The sequence below is a fragment of the Sminthopsis crassicaudata genome, chromosome 3 (assembly GCF_048593235.1).
Source record: "Sminthopsis crassicaudata isolate SCR6 chromosome 3, ASM4859323v1, whole genome shotgun sequence".
NCBI classification, from domain to species: Eukaryota; Metazoa; Chordata; class Mammalia; order Dasyuromorphia; family Dasyuridae; genus Sminthopsis; species Sminthopsis crassicaudata.
Genome location: NC_133619.1, coordinates 340,965,548 through 340,973,995, shown reverse-complemented (window position 1 = coordinate 340,973,995; position 8,448 = coordinate 340,965,548). Strand labels below are relative to the sequence as shown.

Sequence of the window (8,448 nt, the reverse complement as noted above, 5' to 3'; positions counted from 1 at the left end):
TTGGATTTTAAATTCTTGGAAGTCAAGGACTCTATCTTTTTGACTCATTTTGACTTTTTGACTTAAGAGGATATTGTATAAATAGAAATTCAATAAAATGTTTTTGTTGGCAATAATGCTGGTGATGTTGATGCTGATGGATTTGTGGTAGTGAGGATGAATAAAATGCCATTTATTCACTTCTATATATTTCTCCTCAATCTTCTATTTGAAGCTACAGAATTTCAAAGTTAAAATAGATTTAAGAGTTCATTTAGTCCTGTGCCTACCTAAATCATAGTAACACACATTTATATGAACTTTAAGGCTTGTATAGTATATTTTATCAGCAACAACTTTATGCAATAGATAGTACAAATATTTTTGTCCTCCTTTGACAGATAAGGAAACTAAAGATCTAAGAGCTTAAGTAATTTGGCTATGATCAAAAAGATAGTGTATTAGGTAAAATTTAGTCTCAGAAGCATCTTGGTATGGGGGATAGAGATCTGGCGTAGGTTTGCAGGTGGCTTCTGACACAGTGAACATAGTCATATCATTAAACTCTTAGTGATCTGTGAAATTTGATAAGATTGCCAACTTCAGAGAAGGTACTGACCTGCTTTGGTGAAATAAGTTTCTTCTTCCTGGAGTACATTACACCTGAAATCTTCTCTTCATTTCCTACTTGACTATACCCTTTTGGACTTCTCCATCATGCCCCCAAAATCTGATGTCTCTCCTTTCAACTTTCTTTAATATTTTGTCTTTCCTCATTAGATTATAAGTTCCTCTATTTTTCTTTTTCATGTTTATATCTCCAATACTTAACATAATGTCTGAAACATATTAGGTGCTTAATAAGTGTGTATTGATGGACTATCTCTTTTTCTTTTACTCAGGTCAAGTCCTCTATCTACTATATCATCCCATGGTTCACATGCTATCCACAGCACGGAATGTGGCAGAACCAGATTAAAATGGAATATTTAACAAAATAAATAAGCATTCAATAAAATGTAGATAATGTTATATTTAAAAACTAAGTCAATGTACAGGTGAAAGAAATTTTTATATATAGATTAATAGCATTCATCTTATTTGAGCACACTGCACCATACTGCCTTGATGAAAAAGAGTATATCTTAATGTAGGGAAAAGAGATTATCTTTCTCCTTTCCTCTTTTCCTTTCTTTGTTCTCTCAATATGTTCACTTTCTTTTCTATTCCTTGTTTTTCATCACATACTTCCCCCTTCACTTTGCTTTGCCCCTTTTCCTTGATTTATCCCTTTTATCTTTTTTCTTCCTTTTCTTAATCACTCCTTTATTTCTCTGTCTCTTACTTCCCTTCTGTTTTCTTCCCTTCCTTTTTCTTGACATTGTCTCACTTTCCTTTTTTCTTTTTTCTCCCCCTTTTTTCTCTTTTATCTCCCCCTTCCTTTCCTTTCCTTTATTTTCCCTGTTATTTCTACCTCTTTCTTCTTTCCTTGCCTTCCTTTTTCTTCCCTCCCTCCCTTTGTTTCTTCCTTTCTCCCCTCCTGACTCTTCCTCCTTCCATCCTTCCTTCCTTCCTTCCTGCTTTTCTTCTTCCCTCCCTCCTTCCTTCTTACTTTCCTTTCTGCCTTTTATTCAAATCTCTACTTTAAGTGCTACGTTTATAAAGAACTCAAATTCTGAACTGAGAGTGTTTAGAATTATAAAGCCCATGAAATTATTTATGAGAACAGAAAAATTAATCAGTTTTCAGCCTTCCTAGTTAATGATTTTACAACCTGCTGAATTGGTCTGACACCTTCACCAATTACTCTTGGCCTCTTTTTGCTTGTTTCTTCTAGGCTTATCAATATTCTTCTTGTCAATATGCACATTTATTCTTTTTTTTTAGAATAAAATGTTTATCCAGAAGTTGTAGGTATCAAGTGCCAGTAAGGTTAGGTATTTCATAAGTATTTGATGATGATAATGATGATAATAATAATGATGCTTGAATAACAAGCACATATTAAATACTATATGCCAGAGATTATGGAGGATATTGGGGATACAGAGGAAAAAAATTAAATAGCCCCTGTTTTCAAAAAGCTTATGCATTATTGTAGGAAACTATCTACACATAAGTTTGTACACAATATATGAAAGAGAAATACATGATAAACTACATTAAGGAAAACAAGCAGCTGGATGAATCAAGAAATTTCTTGAAAAGAGATGACACAAATTGAGTTTGGAAAAAAACAAAAAACAAAAAACTAGGATCCTAAGGGCTGGAGATGATCAAGGAGTGCATTCTAGGGATAGGGTGGAATAATGTCAACTAACTAATCCCAACTCAAAAAAACTACCTTATCTAGATAACATCTCTACTAAATTGATAAAACAAAATAGCATATTAGGACTATGTATGAGAAATCCTTGAAAGCTACTGAAAAGTAGTGATGCTGCACAGGTTGTGTTTTGATGTTGATTAATGAAACTCGGTCAGAACATATAGATTTTAGATTAAAAAGTGAATTGATTTGGAGCTAGAATTCAAGTATCTGGAAGGTTAAAAAATAGGTCAGTCCACCCAAGTTCTTGAAATGGGAATTACTTGGAAGGGAAAGAGAGAGAGTCTTGGTATCTTCTTCTGGCTTTGACAATCCCACCTCCCTCTAACAACAGCTGGAGCACAGAGGTGGGGCACCCTTCCAGTCTCAGAAGTGAGTGGCTGCAAGTATAAAGAAGGATCCCTAAGCTGCTAGGTCAGGTGGATTCCTATCACCTGTTCCAGTTCCTGCCTCCACAACTGCACCTTGGCAAAAATGTGCCTCTAGCTTCCTGAGCCCAGGGCTGATGGTAGAAAGCAGTTCACCTTTCTTCCTCTGGGTTACCTTTCATGTCTGTGAAGATCTTGAGATCTCCTTGCTGAGAACATAGCCATTCCTGATGAAGTCCTGTGGGTCAGTGCTGAATTGGAGCATGAAATCCTTCTGAGTCTTCAGTTGGTTGATGGACTCAATGGTTTCATGGATCTTAGCATCCAGGGATGCAATCTCCTATTAGTTGTTGTTGGAAGCTAGAAAGTGCCTTAAGTGGATCATCTACTTCAATATCAATATCATAATAAGCCATATTCTTTTGGTCATTGGGGTCCACACTGATGACATGATTGATGCCAATGGGGTCTGGATGCTATAATAGCCCAGCCAGTTTCACGGGTATCTCAGAGAAATGAAGATTCCGATAGCTAAAGATCTGGCGAAAGTAGTGGTTACAGTAGATGTATTCATCCTCATGCCCATCTTGAAACTGGTTGTGCTTAATGTACAGCCACAGTGCCTTCATGATGGCAGCCTGGGTCTGGGTGTGCCCACCAAGTAGCCGAGCCAACTGAGGGTCCAGCTTATACTGGGATGGCTGATGATCCAGCATAGGCAGGAAGGTACACTTGACATTAAGGTCCCCAGGGAGTTTCACTTGGAAGCTAACTGTCTCTTGGGTTATAGGCAAACAGTGCCAGTTTACCAGATGGTTATTAGGTCCATAAAGCTCCTTGTCCAACTCAATGACTAGACTCTTAAAAAATGAAGAAAACTCCCTCTTTGTTTGCTGGGATTTGGATTGCTTATGGATTTAGGAATATCAGAAGATTTTTAATCCATTTCTTATCAGTGTCCTAGAACCACTTGCAGAAGAACAATGACTGAAAGAAGCTTTTGCATTGGGAGCTTAAGGTGAATTAATATATTAAGAAAGGTATCTTCAGGGACTACAAGGAGCCCGGTGATTAACAATACCATTCCAGAGGGAAACAGTTTTAGAACTTGGCAAAAGAGTTCCCTAGAGATGTGAGTTGTCCTACCATTTACTACATGTACTTTGAGCTTGAATTCACTTTCCTTTAGATTCTGTCCTAGTGGAAAAGTAATATTGCAGACTTTTGATGTGCCATTTTATATCAACTATTCTTACTATGCTATTTTAGTAAATGAGCTTTTCTAAAATCAAATTAAGTCTGCATGATTAACTAATATCATCTGACAATCATGGTGGAACATAGTAGAAGTGGGAGATATATGAACTATAGCAGTCATATTCAACATTTTAAGCCAAATGTAGCAGCCACCTTATGGAAAACCAGGCTGACAGTGTGAGTGAAGTTTGAGAGAGTAAATCCAGAGCTACCTAAGCATGGAAGATCATTTTTGCAAAAGCATGGAGATGGAAGATAGAATACCATGTGTGAAGAACAGAAAGAAACATAGTTTGACTGGACTGAAGATTGAATCAAATAAAAGTAATGAGTAATAAGTATGGATATATGAACTAGTACTAGATTCTGATGGACTTTAAAAATAAAAGAGAAAAGTTTATTTTATCCTAGAAGCAATGGAGAATAATTTTGAGTGATATCACACTTGTGCTTTAGAGAAGTCACTTTGGTAATAATATAGAGATGAATTGGAGAATAAAATGAATTGAAGCAAAGAGAGCAATTAGTAGGTTATTGCAACAGTTTAGGCAAGAGTTGGTAAAAGTCTGAATTGGAGTGATAACCATAGGAATAAAGAGAAGAGAATTATTGTGAGAGATGTTGTAGAAATAGAATGACAAAGACTTGACAAGTGATTGTTATGAATTGTGAAGGAAAGCAAAAAGTTAAGGATGAATCAGATTGCAAATTTAGCAGATTGTAATTAATAGAGCTACCCCAAACAGAAACAGACAATAGTAATTGATATTGGAAGTGTCCTTATATTATAGAATTGATTTTTAAAGTAGCTTTATGATTAAAGTAATACTGATGTGACTATTTTATTTTATAGTTGAAGAAACTTAGGCTCAGTGAGATTAAGTGAAATGACCCCAGTGTCAAAATAGTTTATTTCAGAAGTGTGATGGGAATCCACTTTTCTTGAATCCAAGCCCAAAGCTTTCCTAATTCTTCAAGATAAGAGTTGATAATGGAAAACAGGCTGGAAACTAGGAGAGTTCAGTTCCCTCATGTACAGAATGAGATTAGATTAGATGGTATCTGAGGTTTTTCTATCTCTAGATCTATAATCCTATGATGGAATGTAGGTCCAGGAAAATAGAAAAAGGAGTATGCAAAAAAAATCTACCTAATACATATATAATCTGATGCCAAGAAGCCAAAGCTTATACCCTAACCCAAGCAAATGCTTCTACCTCATCAATGATGCCTGAAATGTTCCAATTAGAGTTTAATTTCTTTTATTTCCTATTCATATGTGTCATTTGCACCTCAATACGAATGATTTTTACAAGATCCTTATGCCACATCAATTTTTTATTAGATGGGAGGCTGTACCAGCCATGAGAATATTGAGCAGAAGGGAAAAGGTCAGGCTGAGGCACCAAGGGAGGGAAGAAGAAAAGGAGAATGGAGTGGGGGAGAGAGAAACAAAAGAAATGTGATTCAGAAGACAAATTCTACCTACCCACAATTTTAAGTAGGATAACTCTTATATGTAGGTCTTTTCTTGTCCTTGGATGACAAATATAACAAGGGGTTTAGATTAGATCATTCCAAGCACCTTTTAATCTCTAGATTCTATTTTGGCACATGATCAGTTTCTCTCTTTCTCTGTTTGTCTGTCTGTCTGTCTGTCTCTGTCTTTGTCTCTGTCTCTCTTTTCTCTGTCTTTTTTTCTCTCTCTCTCTGTCTCTGTCTTTCTCTCCCTCTCTCTGTCTCCTCTCTCTCTGTCTCTCTGTATCTGTCTCTCTCTCACACATACATACATAGAAAAATAGATAATTGATAGCTAAAATATTTATCAATTGATTATTATTGTCACTATGAGGGAGAAGGAATAGAATGAAGAAGTGAAATAATCCAGTAGTTTATTAACCTATAAATTGTAAGGATGTGGTTCCCTCAAAATAAGAGAAGGGAATTGTAAGGGTTCTTTAAATGGGCAGCCCCACAGTGCAACAGGAGATTGAGTGGCCCAGAAGTAATCTCTGTGGATATAGGACTCCCCTGTGGGTGGGATCCTGGCCATATTGAGATAGCTTTGTAATGGGTGACGGCTCTCTCGCTGGTTGGCTGTGTGTGTGACTTCACAGGACCTTTATAAGCCCACTGCAGGCAGCAAGTCACTCTCTTTAACCTGGCTCCCTAGCCTGGGGTAGCTGAGCCAAGCTGATGGATAGCCGAGAGAGGTAAGGAGTTTGGTAGTGAACATGTGGGTCTTCAAACCAGGTGTTCACAAAGGAGTTAACAAGTCAGGGCATTATGTGAGTACGTATAATAAAGGCTTTTAAGATTACTGAGTACACTACCGGTTATTAAACTATAGATTCAAGAAATTGTAGCCAGAGACCTTTGAAGGCCTCAAGAGGAGGCGAGCCGGATAGAGTTGACACTGCAAAGGTCAGTGGTCAAAGGTACTCTGTTGGGCCTAGCACAGACTGGTAATAGTATCTGCCAGGAGGGCATGTTACAATAAATAATTTAAAGTTAATCATAAAAATAACAGTGATTCTAAACAGAGATCCAGAAGACTCCAGGAAATTTTTGCATGCAGCTGTTATTGAATTATTGAGAACTATTGGTTAATCTCTGCCAATTTTTCTCTCCTTTCTTCTTTTCTCTTTATTTTTCTCATTTGCTTTCTACATCTTCCCCTGATTTTTTTCTTTTTCCCCTATCCAAATATCCTTTCTTTCTTTCACCCAAATCCTTGCTTTTCTTCACCCCTCTTTTTTCTCATTCTTTTACATTTTCTATCTTCACTTGAATAAAACACAAACCTTTTAAATTAGTCAGTGTGACTATCTATTGCAAGGGCAAGGAAATTCTCTCAATAAAAAGGCCCTGATCTTAAACTAATGCACAATATAAATGCTAAACAATAACAAGGAGCAGTAAATCTCAGCCATACTCCAAAATGCTTGACACTTCTATAATTCAACTGGACATGGACAAGTACATCCATACTCCTCTTCAGTGAGAAGGACATCACCAAGGTGAAAGACAAGCAAACCATGTCAAGAAATCATAGAGTGATGGAGTGGATTGCAGGAAGATAAGTAAAGTAAAAGTATGTAGGTACTTGGGAAACAAACATCATTAACTTTCAAGTATACGCACTGACATTACAACACATAAAGTGGAGAATTCAGTAACCAGTATCTATAGAATAAGTGACTGCTGAGAAGCCTGTTTCCAGGCAATGTCATTATACTTACTCCCTAACTTCACTGGAACTCAGACATAAATGTTTATTAAGTAATTTATCAAGTAAACATTTATTGAACACCTACTATATGCAAAGTCCTTTGCTAATTTCTATGAAATGAGATGAAATCTTCCACTCTCCTTAAGGATTCAGAATGACTAAATGGGTAGTGTAGCCAAGGGTTATGGTAATTCAAAGGAAATCAACTCCAGATAGAGGAATCAGGGAAGGATTCATAGAAGTATGGGATGGTAGACTTTTAGACTTGGAGCCAAGAAGTTTTGAATTTGATTCCAGACTCTCATATTGTGTGATCCTAGGCAAGACATTTAATCTATCTGGGTCTTAGTTTCCTTATATCTAAAGTGAAGAGGTGGACTCTATAAACTTTCTGGGCCCTCCCAGTTCTGAATCTCTGTTTCACTGGAGCAAGGCCTTGGAAAAAAAAGAACAGATAGTAGAAACATGGTAGTACTAAACAGGGTAGTAAATGGGCAGAGGATTTATTTGGTCAGTAGCATACAGACTAATTTGAGTAGAATGTAAGAGTCATGCATTATAGTGAGTGGTAAGACTGGAGGGAGAGGAACTAATAAATGACTAATAATCATAACAGTATAGGAGAAAAGTAATAATGGAACTAATGAGGTGGCAATGGAAGGGACTTATGTGAGTATTTTAACACATTCCATGTATATAATCAGTTGCCAAATATTGTTTTTACTTCTACATTCCTTTTATCTGAAACCTCTCTACTGGTGCAGCTATCATCCTAAGTCAGGCCCTCATCACCTCTTGCCTCAACTCTCACAATAGCCTTCTAATTTGTCTCTTTTCCTTGTGTCTCTTTTCCATCTCATTTTTCCCCCCAAATAGCTGTTAAAATGACTTTTCCAAATTATAGCTCTGACCATGTCACCTCCCTAGCCAATAACTTCATTGACTCTCTATTACCCCCAGGATCAAATACACATTCTTTTTCTCACACTCACAACCTTACTCCATATTACCTCCATATTGCCTCATTATACTTTAATCCTATTCATGAACTAAGGTAGAGCCAAATTACTTTTATTCTTCCCCACACATGAGACTCCATCTTTCATTCTTATATTTTTATACTGATGTTCCCTCAAAAGGGAAAATACTTTACCTTTACTTTTTTGGAATCCTTAGAATGCCCTTAGAAAGTGTTTCTTTCTATGTGAAGTCTTTCCTAATCCCTCTGATTCTTATATTTTTTTTATCTAGTATTTTATATTCACTGTATATCTACATGCTGT

The 8,448-nt window shown here is 36.6% G+C and overlaps 1 pseudogene; it reads right to left on the bottom strand.

Annotated features, from left to right (window-relative positions):
- Positions 1-2,718: 2,718 nt before the first annotated feature.
- LOC141562109 (SWI/SNF-related matrix-associated actin-dependent regulator of chromatin subfamily D member 2 pseudogene) lies at positions 2,719-8,181 on the bottom strand (annotated as a pseudogene).
- Positions 8,182-8,448: the final 267 nt, after the last annotated feature.